This window comes from Miniopterus schreibersii (assembly GCF_964146895.1).
Source record: "Miniopterus schreibersii genome assembly, chromosome: 6".
Taxonomy (NCBI): domain Eukaryota; kingdom Metazoa; phylum Chordata; class Mammalia; order Chiroptera; family Miniopteridae; genus Miniopterus; species Miniopterus schreibersii.
Window position 1 is genome coordinate 58,386,979 of NC_138107.1, and position 16,179 is coordinate 58,403,157.

Below are 16,179 nucleotides of genomic sequence, written 5' to 3' on the forward strand. Positions count from 1 at the left end.
AAGAATTACATCTAAAAATCATTTTCTTCTAATAGGAAGTACCATCTCATATCCAAATCAGTTTAATACTATAAGATGAAAAGGCCTTGCTTGAAGGCTATTTTAAATAACTGTTAGCAGAACTACCTAATAGTTCTATAAAAGTGAATTAAACCAGATAACTAAATATTTTCCAAGCCCTTACAAATATGTTAAAATTACATTAATAATACATATTTTACAAAAAGTTTTACAAACCCTGCACAGTAATTATAATCAACCATAATTTCATCAATTGAGCATAATCATTAATAATATTTTGGTGTATGTTATTTCAGTTTTTCTTCCTATGCTTCTGTTGCTTTTTAAATAAACATGGGGCCACATCATAATATGGTTTTCTAACTTGTTTTCACTTACGGTATATTATGAGCATTTCCCCATGTCAGTAATTATACTTTTACTACATACATTTTAATGACTTCCCAACTTCTTAAATTGAGAATAATAAACATATTTTAATCTTTTAGGATATCTCACAAATATCATTATTGTACTTTTCATAATAACACTAATACTCCCCAGAGGTTCTTACATATTTAAATCTCCCTTCTCCCTACTGAATGGTCCCAGATGTGTCTACTGTTCTAAAGCTGTATCTTACTTTTAGCTCTATTTCCCCCTCAATATCAGATTTCCAGATAAAGCTGACCTAGCCTGAAATACACTTAAGTTTTCTGTTTTTTCATTTCTTAATTAGTGACATGGAAGATGGTCTACTGATGACTAAAAAAAGGAAAAGCAAAAAAGAAAGAGAACAGTAGTTTCTATGTTACGTTTTTCTGAAATTGAAATAATAGAGATTTGTACTAATTTAAATCTAATTTGAAGACTTTATGGACTCATAAACTTGTGTGCTACATACTTGAGGATTTTATGATCTTGGGTACTGCATATTTTAGGGTTTATCATCATGTATGGCAATCTTACTATCAAGAACAATTCTGACAACAAATGCACGCGAAAATTTATTATTATAGTTAATCCAATTATGTGAATCTCTAATTTTGATTACTTGAAAAAGTGCTGTCTTATTTTATGCATATGACTACATTCATTACTTTGTGTAGTACTAATAGCTCATACGTGTAGTTAATTGGCACTATAAGAATATGCTTCTTTCTGATTAAGGGTTTATTTTTACCTTTGATATTTTATGGACAAAAAATTCTATACAATATGAATAAGTGCACACAGAGACTGACAGGGAGAGAAGAAAATGTCTATAAGTCAGAAATTCATTCAAAGGAGTTTAATTAAAAACTTCACTTTTTACTGTAAAAATAATATCATACTGTACTTATAAGGAATTATCACAATTTAAGATCCTAATATGTCACTACTAATCACTTCTTTCACTGGAGTTAAAAAAGCAAACATTTTATAAGCTTAAAATTGCAAATAATAAAATGAAGTTGTTAAATGAAATACAGAAAACAGAAATACAAAAAAGTGATACTCAATGTTCTTGTAACCTGTTATAAATATATCACGATTTATACGTTTTTATCTGCAAAGGAAAGAGTAGCTAACTATGTATTAATTAAATGTGTTCTTTTGAAACCTAAAGCCAAGTTTTCAAAATGAAGAGAAAAAACCCCCTCAAAAATGTAGAAATGCTTAGTCAACCCTAGTAAGAACTCATTATTTTCATTGTTTTGTTATTTATTGGAATTAGATCAATAACCATAAACATCTGCATAAATTACATTACATAGAACAGAAACAGCTAAAGAGAGCAGTGACAGGACTGTCACTCTGAGAGAGAAATAAGGACACCTGGGAATGAGCTCATCATATTGAACCTTTAAAAGGAATATTAAAGAAAATTAAGAATTCAATTTGAGGGGGTCAAAAAGAAAGCACGAATTTAGTGCCTCTGTGCTAAAATCACCCCTTTCTAATTTACTGAAGGAAACAACATAAAACCCCATTTAATGTAATTCATTGCTTCTCAAAAGCTCAAGACACACTTTTATCAGATCACCTGGGGGTGAGTGACTAAAATGCAGATTGCTGGCCACATTCCAGACCTGGTGAATCTCTCTGTGAAGCACACTCAGGAACCAGCATTTTAAGGGCCTCTCCCTACCTCCATGTGACTCTTACGCACATTTACATTTGAGGACAAAAATAGTATGTCACACTATTTTTTGTAAAACCAATGATCAGATATCAAGATCACCAGTGTGCTTTGCTTATATATACATTTACATGACAACTTTTAAACTTTGTCTTTTATTTCCCTCTTTTATTGTGGAACTGTACATAGCCAGCTATTTTCTCATAGTCGATAACTGCTTTTACTTTTGTATATTTTATTACAATATATTATTCCCTTTTGATGTTATTCAGAGTTACACAAGAATGTGAGTTACTTCCAAACTTCACTTACCTTCAAGTCTTTATGCTTATTCAGAAATTCTGAACATATACGATGGAAATTTTCAAGAAGAATATATGAAGTGTATTCTCTGTTTAATTTCCAAGTGTTTCAAGGCTGGACAAGGGGACTCCTTAGGTGGCCACCAGAAACGCCATTAAGAAGAGAAGACAATTCCAGGCCTCTGGGTAACTGATTATCTCTGAAGAGAATAGAAAAACAAGTAGTCGGTTACCTGAAATTCTGAGTATCTGTTATAGAGAAGGTTATTTTCAGTAAACGAGTAGTGTTACTAAATTTAAACTTGGCCTGGGTTTGCTGCTTCCTGACTTAGCAGTTGTCATTTAAAATTTCATGTCATTGTGGAGTCAGAGTTGCATGATGCTGCGCCTGCAGAGGATTCGGGTTGAATTCATATTGCTTTAATTGACTATTTTTTCCAAACATTGCATCAAGGGGTATAATTACTAACTTTATTTTTGCTATGCAGGTGCCACATTTTGGTGCTGATTTGCTTTCTGAATCAAGGTGGATGAGGTCTCTTGGAGATATATCCTTACAGGAGACTCCATCATACCCCGTAAAAGATAAAACAAGATACTTTTGCTAAATCCCCACGGAATCACCTGCTGCTTTTGCTATATTTTCTTTCACATGGGTAATGCTTGCCAAGGTAATTAGACATAAATGAAAATACTATCCTTTCTAGTCAATATGTGTTGCCTACTCAAAGAACCAAAATTCTAGCACCTTTGCTGAAGAAGTTAAATAGACGTTATCAGTGGCTAATGGAAAACAGAATAAAACATCTGTTTTTAAAATTGGTAATCAATCACACAAATATTCTCCTGAATGGTAGAGGAAGCAACATATACAGATAAATACAAAGTCAGGCACAGAACAGCAAATGTTATAGACATGCAAGCACACAGTACACTGTGGAACAAGAGGTTTTTAGGGAGGACCCTGCTGCTTGGCTGCCCCCCAAACATCTTAACTTTCTTATTTTTTGATATGTCTCACTAATCAGGAAAAGGAAATCAAATGTTCACTCTCCAAGGTTCCTTACTTCTTATAGTGTATGGGCCAGAATGGAGTCACATGAGTAGTCCTGTTTGGGTTGGTATCTCTGTTACTTGAAACCAAAAAAAATCTTTGCAATTTATTTATATTTTTATCGTGTACCTGCCATTGCATTCATTTCTAATGCTCCTTGTTTATCTATTGTCTACTTTTTTTTTCATGATCCAGCCCTCCTCCCTACCTAACTTTCCAGCCTCATCTCCCTAGATTAAAGTGACCATTTCTCTTTTTAAATACCCTCATTTTTAAACACCCAGAATTCATCAGAGTGCTTAGTACATAGTAGGCACTCATATTTGTTGAATAAGTAATTCCCTTGCAATAACTCTTGAACACAAACCATTTTGTATTTTTATTTTTCCTGTATATTTTATTTTCTGAATTACTTATAAGTACCTTGAAGGCAAAGAAATGTCATATTTCTTTGTACCCTGTAGCAGGATGCTATATATGTAATAGGGGTTCAGAAAGTACGCAATTGTATTGATATTGACATTTCTACTTTGATTTCTTTTTAAAGGAGGAAGTTCATTCTCTTTCACAATATAGTAAGTTATCACTTGCCCATAAGATTAAATAAATAAGAGGAATATATTATTATTCTGTCAAAAAGTGGGAGTTAAAGATAGGAACCTTATTTATGATCACAATTCTACAGAATTTGCACTTAATTATAAAGGAGCTGTTCTGCATGACATGGAGAGTCTTCAGATAAGCCTTGAGTTATGTGGACAAACATGACGTTTGCTATTTCACTGTCATAGTTTCAAATATTTTATATTTCTCTTTAGAAATCTATCTTCAAAACATATAAACAAAAATTTAATATTTTAAGTCATTAACAGCTAAAGTTTTTTTGAGACTGATTATTTTGAAAAATAGTTACCCCAAGTACAAACTAATTCCTAGTTATTGGATGTTTACCTCAAAAGGGCAAAAAGAACTTCAGAAAGTCCACGGTAGGCAGGAAATTTTAGCCTATGCTATATACTGACATTACCCAAAATAAAAGAAATATTTCTTAGAATAGCCTAAAATAATAGCATGCACTGGGTGCCTAAAAGCAATGCAACAGCGGGGCTGTGAGTAACTGCGCTAAACAGGAAAACGCAGGCGTACGTTTCACGGCAGCTTCTGACTGTTACTGTGGCCAGATGTCTCCCAAGTTGGAGAATGAGAGGATTATGACTGAGAGAATCTAGAAGGAAGAGAGGCCAAGAAATGTGAGAGCAGACAATGCAAATCCTGTGCCTAACAAAATTCTTGAGCAGGCCTGACCTTTTACTTCAAAACTAGTTGAAGTTTGCCTAAGGCATATTTATACAAGAAGTAATTGAATTTGGGTTTCTATAGGCCTGTTGTTTCATTATAAATATCTCCTAGTTTTCTCAGGGTATTTAATTTTTTAGGAAGTTTGTAAAATTTAAAAAGGTAAAGAAAAGGAAAGGAAAGAAATGGGAAAGAAGGAACCCTACTACAAGAAATGCTTTTCAAGAATGACTCTAAATAATTGTCTTAAAAATCAGAGAGTAGGCTATTTTATAACTAGGGTTTTAAAAGATATTTTAGGCAACTAGTGATTCGTGATTTAATATTCAACTGCTTTTCAAGCAAAATAAGAAATCCCACCAGGGATAATCATTATTTCTTTTTTTCCCCTGTTACTTAAACTCCAAAGGATAGGCTGAAGTAGAACTGTTTACTTCGTTCCTCTTTATACAAGTAAAAAAATAAGTTTAACTGCATGATGGACAGGTTCTTCTTTTCTATAGAAGGGGGAAAATGGTTTTTCAGGTGTATATTTTACTTGCTAATTTTTTCATTTCATTTGTTAATATTTGAGTCTATTGACAAGATTGTGTTTGTCCTTTTGATGAAAACTGATTCATGTTCTGTAATTATAGTTCAGAACTTTTGTATTTATTTAAAATTTGATTTTTAATGGATGTCATAGGCATTCTAGAATACTAGCAGGGAAGATTAAAAACAAACAAAAAACACCATGGAATAAAGATGTTATTAGTGTTAAAAGACTGTGAGAGTTCCAATTTATGTATACTTTATGTAGGCTTTCCTCTCAATATTGCATAAAAATGTAAAACGTATTATTTATCTACCTGTAGCTCAAAGATTTAGAATACCCTGCAATAGAACCTATTAATAAAAAGTAAAATTCTCCCTTATAATTTTTCAAACAAAGAAACAAGAGAAATAATATTATATGATGAGAATGAAACAAGGAAAGGCTATACATAAAACATCCATGATTATCCCTACATGATAAGCCTTCGTGATTTTTTCAATAAAAGAATGACTGAACGCAATATGGAGTATCCTCAAAAAATTAAAAATTGACCTGCCATTTGACCCAGTGATCCCACTTCTAGGATTATATCCTAAGAAACCCGAAACACCAATCAGAAAGAACTTATGCCCCCCTATGTTCATAGCAGCACAGTTTACAATAGCTAAGATCTGGAAACAGCCCAAGTGCCCATCAGTAGATGAGTGGATAAAAAAGCTGAGGCACATTTACACCATGGGATACTATGCAGCTGTAGAGAAAAGGGATCTCTTATCGTTTGGGACAGCATGGAGGGACCTGGAGAGTATTATGCTAAGTGAAATAAGCCCATCAGAGAAAGACAAGTACCACATGATCTCACTTATATGTGGAATGTAATAAACTGATGAACAAAATAGATCCAGGACATAGAAGCATGGAACAGACTGAGGGATCTCAGAGGGAAGGTGAAGATGGAGGAGTGGGTGGGGAGAGATTAATCAAAGAACTTATATGTTTATAAGCAAAACCCATGGACACAGACACTGGTCTGGGGAAGGCCTGGGGGTGGGGTGGATGCAGTGTGGAGAGGATCATTGGGAGTAAAAAGGGGACATCTGTAATATTTTCAGCAATAAAGATTAAAAAGATAAAATAAAGAGTGGCTGAAGAGTTTGGAGGCTTCCAATATGTATTCCATTAAGAAAACCTGGAAATGAAGTCATTAAAAGGAGATAGGCCTGGAATGAGATTGGAGAAGCTAAAGTTGTATTATAACAGGGGTGGGGGGTGGGGGAACAAGGGGAGAGCAGTAATTCAAATTTTGTTTTTTATTTTTAAGAGGACACATTTCCCACAAAATAATCCTCACACAGAGCCCTGGAGTTCTGTGGAACATGGTTTGACCACCACTTGCTTTGAGAATGAAGAAGAAAGAAACCAAAAGCTGTCACTGTTGACCAGGCTCTGATGTCCTCCTGGTAACTGGAGGAGTCACGAATTCAGGAGAGCCCCCAGCCTTGCCTTTGGTCTGGCAGCACCCTGTCCCTCACCACCAGCCATGCTCACTGTTCGGCGCCCCAGGGACTGCCAGAAAGAAGCACTCAGGTAGAGGTCACAAAGGAGCCAACATTTTAGACGCGGGTGGAGTGGTCCCCGTTCATGAACTGGCAGCGTAGTTGGGGTGCTTAGTCCCTGTGAGTCAGACCAGAATGAGACCCCTCCTAGACGCAAACTCAGACAGGATGCGACAATCCATGCCCTGAGCAGCGTCAACCCCAAGGGGCACCATGGCGCTCACTGTGGACGGCCATCTGGCCTGGTCCTTCCAACACACCGATCTTCTGATCTGTGGTTCGGCTATGGGCATGCGTTTTCAGGTCTTTACAAAAACTGATCATTAAAACATTAATTTCTCTATTCTTTGCACTGTGGTGATAATTAGTACAAATCATACACAATTTACATAAGATAACACTCACTAATAGACATAGACACCAATTCAACTACCTAATTAGGTAACTAAGTCCTTATTGGAGACTTGTCATAGGTTGAAAATTGTGTAAATGAATATAGTTCTATTTATAATTCATAGAATGTCTTTGTACTTATGAGTTTTTTCTTAGTTAAATGTTTATTATTTATTCCCAGCTACTTTAAACTGCATTTACTTGTCTTCTGATTAATAAGAGTTGAAGTGGGAACTACCCCTTCAGCCTTCCTCTGCCCAGGTGGAATGCTTGGCTTGCAGCAGATGCTTAATGCATGATGCTGATCACTACCTACAAAATTCTGTGTGAGTGCGAAAGAGAAAAATGTTTCTAGCCTTTATCTACTATCGTTTTCATTTATTTCTGGCACTGGCGAGACAGAAGATTTGCATTACTTCTGAGCACGGGCACAATGCATTTAGATATGCTTTTCCATCTCTCCACAAGATAAAATATATGCCATATAACAATTGGTACTGCAATTTTATGCTGGATTGAAATATTTTAGACTTTGATGGGTTCAACAGACATACACATACAGAAAAGATAGATGTCAAAGAAGAGGAAAATGTTTAACCATCTCTTTCTTCCACACTGTTAACAGTGGGCCTATGTTATCAGCGCTGCTTTCTCAGGAAATGAGTTAGACATACTTTATATGATGACTTTAATAATGGGTCTAGCTATGCCAAAATGATTTGAGATATCTTCTTGACTCATACAAAATGACAAATTACAAATATATTGCAGACACTCTTCACAACAATCAAAGAGTAACTTATTTTTTGTGAAAGGCAAGGTCAACTATCCCGAGAAATACAGGAAACTCATGCGTTAATTTATTCTATGGCACAGCATCATGTTTATCTTCTCTCAAGTCTATATGACAGAAAAATTTATGAAGCATGATTCCTTCTGTTGATGTTACCAAGGAAAAGTTCAAAGGAGTCCAAACGAAACAAAATATATTTGTACTGGACCGTTATGGAAATTGCTCGGAAATCACTCTGAACCGGGGCTCGGTAAAGTGCCTTCTAATCCAGGCTTTTCAGTGGCCTAAGACACGTAATTTCCCCCCAAATGGTTTTTAGTTTGCCTATCCATATGAAGAGAGGTTGGAACAAATCAAGGGTCTTTAAACCTTGGCTGCACTTTGGAGTATACCTGGGCTTAAAAAACTGCCCATATCCAGGCCCCACGGTCAAAGATGCTGGTTCGGTTAGTGTGGGTGGAAAAACGGAGCCCCAGAAGTTACCCAGGTATAGTAATATGCAACCTGAGTTGACAATCACTGATTATATGCCCTCTAAGCACCTTTTGTGCCTGAGTCTATGATTCTGGAACTTCTAGGGAAAGTCCCCTTTATTCCCTCCTCCGTCTCTCTCTGTCTCTCTGTGTCTCCTTCTCTCTTTGTCTCTGTCTCTCAGTCTCTTCCTCTCTCTTTCTCTCTCTCTCTCTTTCTCTCTCTCTCTCACACACACACACCAATGTTTGTTTATTAATATGGACTCTTATTTCTAGTCTTAAGGTAGTTTTCTACATTAGTGAGGTCCATATTTTCAACTAAAATGATTACAGTGACATCCTGCATGCAAATCAGGTAAATTGTTAATTCACAGGGAGGATAGGAAGAGGGAAGAGAGGCAGAGAAGTGGAATATAAGCACTGTCAGAATATAAGCTTTCAAAGGGCAATGTTGTATCTGCTCATCAACATTTAATAAAAATGTTACTAGGTGCTTATTTACATATAGAATTTGAGAATTTTAAGTTTTGTTTTTTTTTACAATTCCCCTATTTTCAACATATTTTAGCAACTGCAAAATTATATTCATGACAGTGGAAATAAAGTTCACTGCTACAGAAATGTTGAGGGCTGGTCTAATTACAAAGGAAACTAGTCTATTTCCGTGAAAAAGACATTTGATGATTATTTATTGAATGAGTGAAATTCTCTCACGTCCTAAATGCAGACCTTGTGTTTCTCTGATGGTTGGGAAAGGTCTTCCCTAGGAAAATGATAATGGCTTTTGCTTTGGTAAAGGAAGGTCCTGAGTGTCTCTGACACTAATCTTGAAACTGGAATAGGGTTTCTTTGGGAGGGAGGGATGTACAGCATAAGTAAGAAGCATATTGAGATTAGACCTCCATCTCCTCTCTTTGGTACTTCTCTGTTCAGGCCACAGGTAAGAGGTTGAAGTTAGGGTTTGAAACTAGGAGATGAGAACTGTGGGCTTATTTTGCCGTCTATATTTAGCTCTGGCCTCTGTTTCTGCAGTTGGTGGGACTTCTGATCTTTGAGACACGGCCGTAGGGAGAGTACTAATGGTTGTTTCTGAAAGCCTGCCTAATTCCTAGATCCTTTTTTAGTTTGAAGGGGCTTACTATCCAGGAAAAGGTAAACCCACAGTCACTAAAATGTGTTTAATTAGATGACATTCATTCATTGTTCATGCAATAAATATTTATGGTGTGCCTTTTTGTTTTAGGCCATGGGCATATAGAGATTCTTAGATAATTTGCAACCATGCAACTTATTCATTGACTTCATCTTAAACTGTTTTAAGTCAATTCTTAAGCTTTTACACACACACACACACACACACACACACACACACACACATACACACACTATTCTCCATTCCACTAGCAACTTTTAATTTTTTACCAAATGATTTTATGAGTTGTTCAGTGGAACCTGTTCTTTTTCACAGGACCATGCTCTGTGCTTGAGTTAATGATGGTGTTTCTGTGCTTGAGTTAATGATGGTGTTTCTGTGCTTGAGTTAATGATGGTGTTTCTGGTGCCAACCTTCCTGTTCTTTCACTTTGGTGAAAGCCCTGCACACTGCCTGACCTGGGGAGGGGAGGTTTTTGACCTCATGATGTCCATCCTATTATAGTTGCCTTTTAATTTGCCACTAGTTTACTAACTCCCTTCAATTTATTTTGAATCCCCATTTGAAAATATCTCAATGAAAGGAAATGACCCAAAATATTTCACTGTTAAAAGCAAGAATGTCAGATGTGGGGGCGGGGAGAGAAGATACCTGGTGATGCCCACTGGTGCTGAAAAGTATTATTTGGAATGACTGAAATGATCCTTTGTCACTAAACACAAGACTGATATTGCTGTTCTGATTTAAATCCTTCGTGAAAAACTGGAGTAGAAGCACAAATATACTTTTGTAATTTAAAGTGTAAAAAAGCCCACCATGTAATCTGGACTCTCTTCTCTATGTAATTATAGTCATTTCCTAAAGTGTCTAGTATGAAAACACAGAGCATAACTCTAGTTTTCAGTAATATGTGAAAACAGCATCTCAGAGCTGAGAATGCTGTTTTCTGTATGATATCACCCCAAACTACATAAACTCTGCTGCTTGGAGGAGAGTATTGATTACACCAGCAATGAAAGTCAGAGGTGCTCTGGGTTCCCTGAATGTGTTATTCCAAGTGCCACCACTGGGACCTGCCATGTCACCAGAGGAACAAGGAAACCCGAGGGCATTTGTCCAAAGTAGTTTCATATCAATGGATCACACAATCAAAGCCCCGAATCACCACTGAAAAGGCATGCAATATCCAGAACAGTATTAAAAAAGAGAAAGGACTCACAGAGTGATTCATGTGATTTAAAAGAAACCACGTTCAGTTCTTTAAGCTATGCCTATATATTTAAAGAAACATCAGATTTTTTTTTTTAGATTACAAAGAAAATAATAATTATTTTCTAAAAATTACCCTCTTTGATAAACCTTATTTAGACAGTTTAGTGTGTAAAAGTCCAAACTTTCTTTTAGGCAGTTATAACCTTAATCAGGTCAAGAATAGATAAACACTGTCAGTGTTTCCCCCACACACACACCCTTTCTCCACCTGGTAATACAATCGCAGGTAATATTCCTTTACTATATTGATTTTGCAAAAGCCACATCTTTGTTGCCAGACCTCGGAGCTCAGTGATAGCTCTCCGTAAGAGATTTTGAAAAGGCATGTTGAAATGCTGCCGACTAAGCCGGGCTGGAGAGGTTGCATGGGATGTGCAACAGAGGCCTCCTAGAACCAGGAAAGGAGCTGCTGCACAGGGAGTGTCGTGACAGGATCCGCGATCCACTGTGTCAACACAACAGTCTTCCCCCAAAAGCAGTTAAAATGTGAATATCTTAGGAAGATATATAATGAGCACACTATTTAAATTAATTCTTCTTTTTTCTTTAGATTGTGTTAAAAATGAGTGAATGCATGAATGAAAGGTACCTGCATCTGGAGGCGACACTACCAGAATGAACAATTTCTAATTTTTCATGAGATGATACTACAAAGACAGTAATAGACTTTATCAGTGTCTCCGTGGCTCTACCTCTTCCAGCTTCCATGCCCACCCTTAAGTGCCTTTGTAATTTGCCCTCATAAGGAGGTGGGCCGTCTTTCCCTACTTGTTTCTTTGGGTTTCATCATGTGACTTGTTTTGGTCAATGAAACAGCAGAGAGCAGAATGTGACCTAAGGCTTGAGCGATGATAGCGCCATTGAGTTTGCTCTCCACCGCTTCTGCCCTTGTCATGGGAATTTACCTGGACGGGAAGAGGGTGGGGGATGGACGTGTAGGACAGAAACGAACTGCCCCAGTGCGGCCAAGCTTAACCCCCAGCTGATCCCCAGCCACAGGAGCACACCCTGAGATCATCACAGCTGCCCAGCCCGCCGCAGCCTAGATCAGCCAACCCCAAAGACCCACAGACCCAGGAGCTGGATTTACGATTATTATCGTATGCTGCTGAGATTTTATGGTTGTTTGTTATCCAGCCTTTTCCTGAAATTCCTACCTGATATAGAAGTATCATCTTCAGAAGTGAGCTTTCACTTTCTAATGTGACAATTCACATTGGAGTCCTCATAGCCACACTTAAAACCCCCACCTCTCTAACCTTTGTTAAAAACATTTGGCCATAAGACAAGTATGCGAACTAGAGAAGATATTCTATCAGGAGCTGGACAAATTCATCCTGGAAGTATAAAGCATTAATTATGGTGAGGAGTTTTAAGGCAAGCATCAGCAGGGATGCTGAAAGTTAAATGGAATTTGAGTAGCACAGCATGATTCTTATTTTTCCAAGCAACTGGTGGATTTGTTACAAAAGAGGTCCTTCCTATTGGATGTTCCTGGGTTTTTTTGTTGGTGGTGAAAAGCTGTTAATATATGAGTACTTCCAGCTTTGTCTTATCCCACTGCTTGCTGAAAATGGTACTGGTTTTGTCTACTCAAGTCACCCCGTACTCTGCACTCAACATGCTCCTGGAAGGATCCTCCTACTGTTTTATGGGTTCTTTGGGCTTTTTAGATGCTGAATAAAATGTTGAGAATGAGAGAGAACTGGAATTATGGGTAAGATTAGGAGGACAGTGTCCTTTTTAAAAGACAGGAAAGCTGTACAAGGTCCGAGATGGGGGAGCCTTCTGTGTTGTTTTAAATAAGAGGGCTCAGAGAAAGTGAGGTTGTAAGGAACCATGAATAGAAAAGGAAAGAAGTTCTTAACAAACAGTCCTGCAGGTTTTGTTGTTTAAGTTCCCTTTACATGATTTGAAAAATGTAGGTAGAGAACCTGAGTTAATAAATGAATTTTTAAAAAATAATACAACCTCTCTGAGACTGGCTTCTGTGGGTCATAGCTTCTGTCAGTGACGATCTTGCACAAAATGTTCAATATGGAATGGAGTCATAGAGTGGAAGAACACGTAGGATCTACAGTGATATTCACACCCCATGTCACTTACTAGCTGCATAATTAGACAGTTACTAAACCATCCCAAGACTTACTTATTTGATTTATACCATGGAGAAAATAATATATATTCAGAGGTTGTTCTCAGGATTAAAAAGGCAATAAATATTAAAATGTCTGGCACATTGTTTAGATATAAATGTTAGCTGAAATGTTGGAGCACTGTGTTTTCTTCATGAAAATTCTGTTTGGCCTATGGTCCCTGTAAAAGTTGACCTGCACCCCCAAGCTGTGCTCCAGTCTGTAGCAGCTGCTGACTGCTTAAGCAGCTGCTAATTGACAAACACAGCTCTTTGTTTTCTTTGCAATTAGTTACTTTAGTGGAAAGCCAAAGAAACCGTGCTTCTTACAAGCTGGAATCAAGGTGGAGCTCAGTCCAATGCTAGAAACTCAACAAATGGAGTAACCACTTATGGGGACTTTTTAATTAAATCTTTGAAAGGTCACCTTCTATGCTGTCCCATTACTCTCCTAAGTTACTTTGAGGAGAAGACAGCAGCGGTATAACCATGATCAAAATAACCTCACATATTATTTTCAGTTGTGAAATATGAAAACACCTGGTGGCACTGCATGGGAACTGACCATGGCCCGACAGAATTCTAGTTGTCACTAGCGATAGGACCAGTGAGTCACAAGGTGGCACGTGGGTTTTGGACAGTGTTCAAAGAGCCGTAGAAAGCTGTACAGAAAAGGCACTGAGACTCTATGGTTTGAAATTACAATACAAAATTGATAGCTGATGCTATGTCGGCAGCGTCTTGCCCAAGGTTGCAAGGAATGAATATAAGAATAAAATTAGATTAAGAAGATAAATACGCTTTTCTAAAAATTAGAAAACACCAAGATAGCATCATGCTTCTGACTTTGTAAAAGGAGAGTTTAGAAAGAACAGGAAGTAAGGTGTGACCTAACCCATAGCTTTGAAATAGCCGTGGATTAAAAAATCCACCTGCTTCTTCTCATGTACTTGTGAATAATGATGCACATTAAATGGCAAGTCAGGACCATCATCAACAATAACGTCTTGGTATGCAGCCAGCCTGCAGGCAGGCACAGATCGCCACTCCGGAGCTCCACAGGTGAGGAGAATAGATAATAGGAGAGCTGGGCAGATGCAGTTTGGAGAGCTGGTGTGGGGACAGCCACAGGCTGCGAGAACAGGTTTGGTCCTGCAAGGACACTGAAGCACAGTTTCAAGGTACAGCACGGAGAGCAGTGGGCTGCTGGGAAGCGAGAGCACCTGATAGATTGCCCTGACAGGTAGCAATCAGGGAGAGTGGCCTCGTTTCCGAGGCAAAATAGAAGCAAACCTAGTAAGAAGAGCAGACCCACAGAATCCTAGGCTCTGCCCGTAGCAGCGGGAGCCACACGCAAACAGGACAATCATTAAGTACCTACGGATGGGAAAGGAAAACCGCATATATGTGATGTGCAATCCAGGTTAAGTGTGCTAGAGGCGGATCTACCTGGAAAATACTGTGTGCTTTGTACTGATATAAATGTGGAAGTTTTGTGGAAAGGGCCCAGGAAAGACATTTCTGTCAACTCTCAAAAGGCCCTAGAAGCTGCAGCTTAAATACAGGGGTGGGCAAGAGTAGGTTTATAGTTGTCGGCACGTGGAACACAGGGTTTATTCTTGTATTATTATTAATTATTGTCTTGTCATCCATATGAACAACTATAAACCTACTTTTGCCTGCCCCTGTCATGTAGCACCTTCACCTTCAGGCTTTGAATGGAGGCAAACAGAAGGCAGAGTTTCACAGCGACCCAGCCTGGGAACCCTCAGTGGCCATAACCAGCGTCCAGCGGTCTGTGTACGTGACGCTCGGTATGTGCGCTGCATTCCAGTCTCTGTTAATAAAATGTCTTGATATAACTTTGTAGGAAGCGTGCTTGTCCAGCACTGAATTATTTCCACAGTTCCTGGTAAAGGGAACTAAATTGCCAGGGGGAATTACTGAGCACTTGCGGGTGTGGCCTGAGCCACAGAAGTTCTGCAGTTTGTTGGATCTCATCTCCGCTTAAGTCACAGTGTTTTTTGTGAGGATGTCAGGTGAGAATAGACATAGCCGTGACTTGTAATCCATCGAGCACTCTGTGCACATGTTCAAACACTGACATATAACCAAGAGGCCTGCTTCCACAGCATTGTTCACGGCAGACCCGCTCCAGTCTGCTCTGCTACGCCAGCCAGCTTTCGCACACAGTACAATAGTCTGCAGTCACGTAAGGTGGGACATTAACAGTGGCTTTCATGAGAGCTTGAACAGCATTTATACAGCGGTGCTCCTATTACGAGAAAAGGAATACACTTTCCTCCTCTTGTCTTAAGGGTCCTGGGAAAGCCATCTTCCCACTCAGTTACAAGTTTTACCCCAGCTGGTTTCTTTAGACTTTACACCACGCCTGAATGTAGGGCTGGGCGTTATTGCCCAATTCATAGTCACTGAAAAGATCGTAGGTTGTGTGCTGATCTACTCGAGTAACAGGAGCACCTTCAAAGAGAAACTGTTGTTTTACTCATACAGACACAAAACCCAAACCAAAGAAAAATGAAAAAAGCCACTAACAACTCTGAATTAAGAAGTAAGCCTTTCTCTTCTACCATGAACTGGTTTCATGCACTGTGGAAATGGGAATTAAATCAGTGAGAATAAGCAGGTGTTTGTTTAATCTACTCTTCTTTTTAAATTTTCTTTTCTTTTTAACAAGTGTTCCTAACTAAAAGAGAGCACTTTCATATATCTTTCTTAATTTTGTTTCCTTTGCCTTCATCGTGAAATTGGTAATTCACTCAACTTTGGGTTGTTGCTTCTGATGTTTGCAAGTCCCTTTCTGTGGTTAGCCCACCTTCTGCTGTTATCAGCCTCGTTGCGCACAGTAGTCCTCGGCTTTTACGAATTTAGCACAGGGGACCACGGGGAGAGTGCTCTTAAGTTTGCAGTGGTGTCCATTTGAATGGGTGGTACCAGCCACTCAGGTGATGAGAGCGTTTGCTCAGTGGCCCCCGATACATAAGACTAGTTTCTACTTGTTCTTTAGTGGTGAAAACTGTGTATCAAGCAGAATCTTTAGACTGGAGGTGGTGTTGATTACATCATGTGTCTACC

At 38.2% G+C, this 16,179-nt stretch overlaps 1 protein-coding gene across 1 annotated transcript in view; it reads right to left on the bottom strand.

The window, feature by feature from the left end:
- The window catches only part of HS3ST5 (heparan sulfate-glucosamine 3-sulfotransferase 5), a 219,024-nt gene that overhangs the window by 129,448 nt on the left and 73,397 nt on the right, over window positions 1–16,179 (bottom strand). Inside the window, exon 2 of the mRNA XM_081140815.1 lies at window positions 2,435–2,624. The gene's annotated coding sequence lies outside the window, so the exon portion shown is untranslated. The remainder of the gene's footprint in view (window positions 1–2,434; window positions 2,625–16,179) is intronic.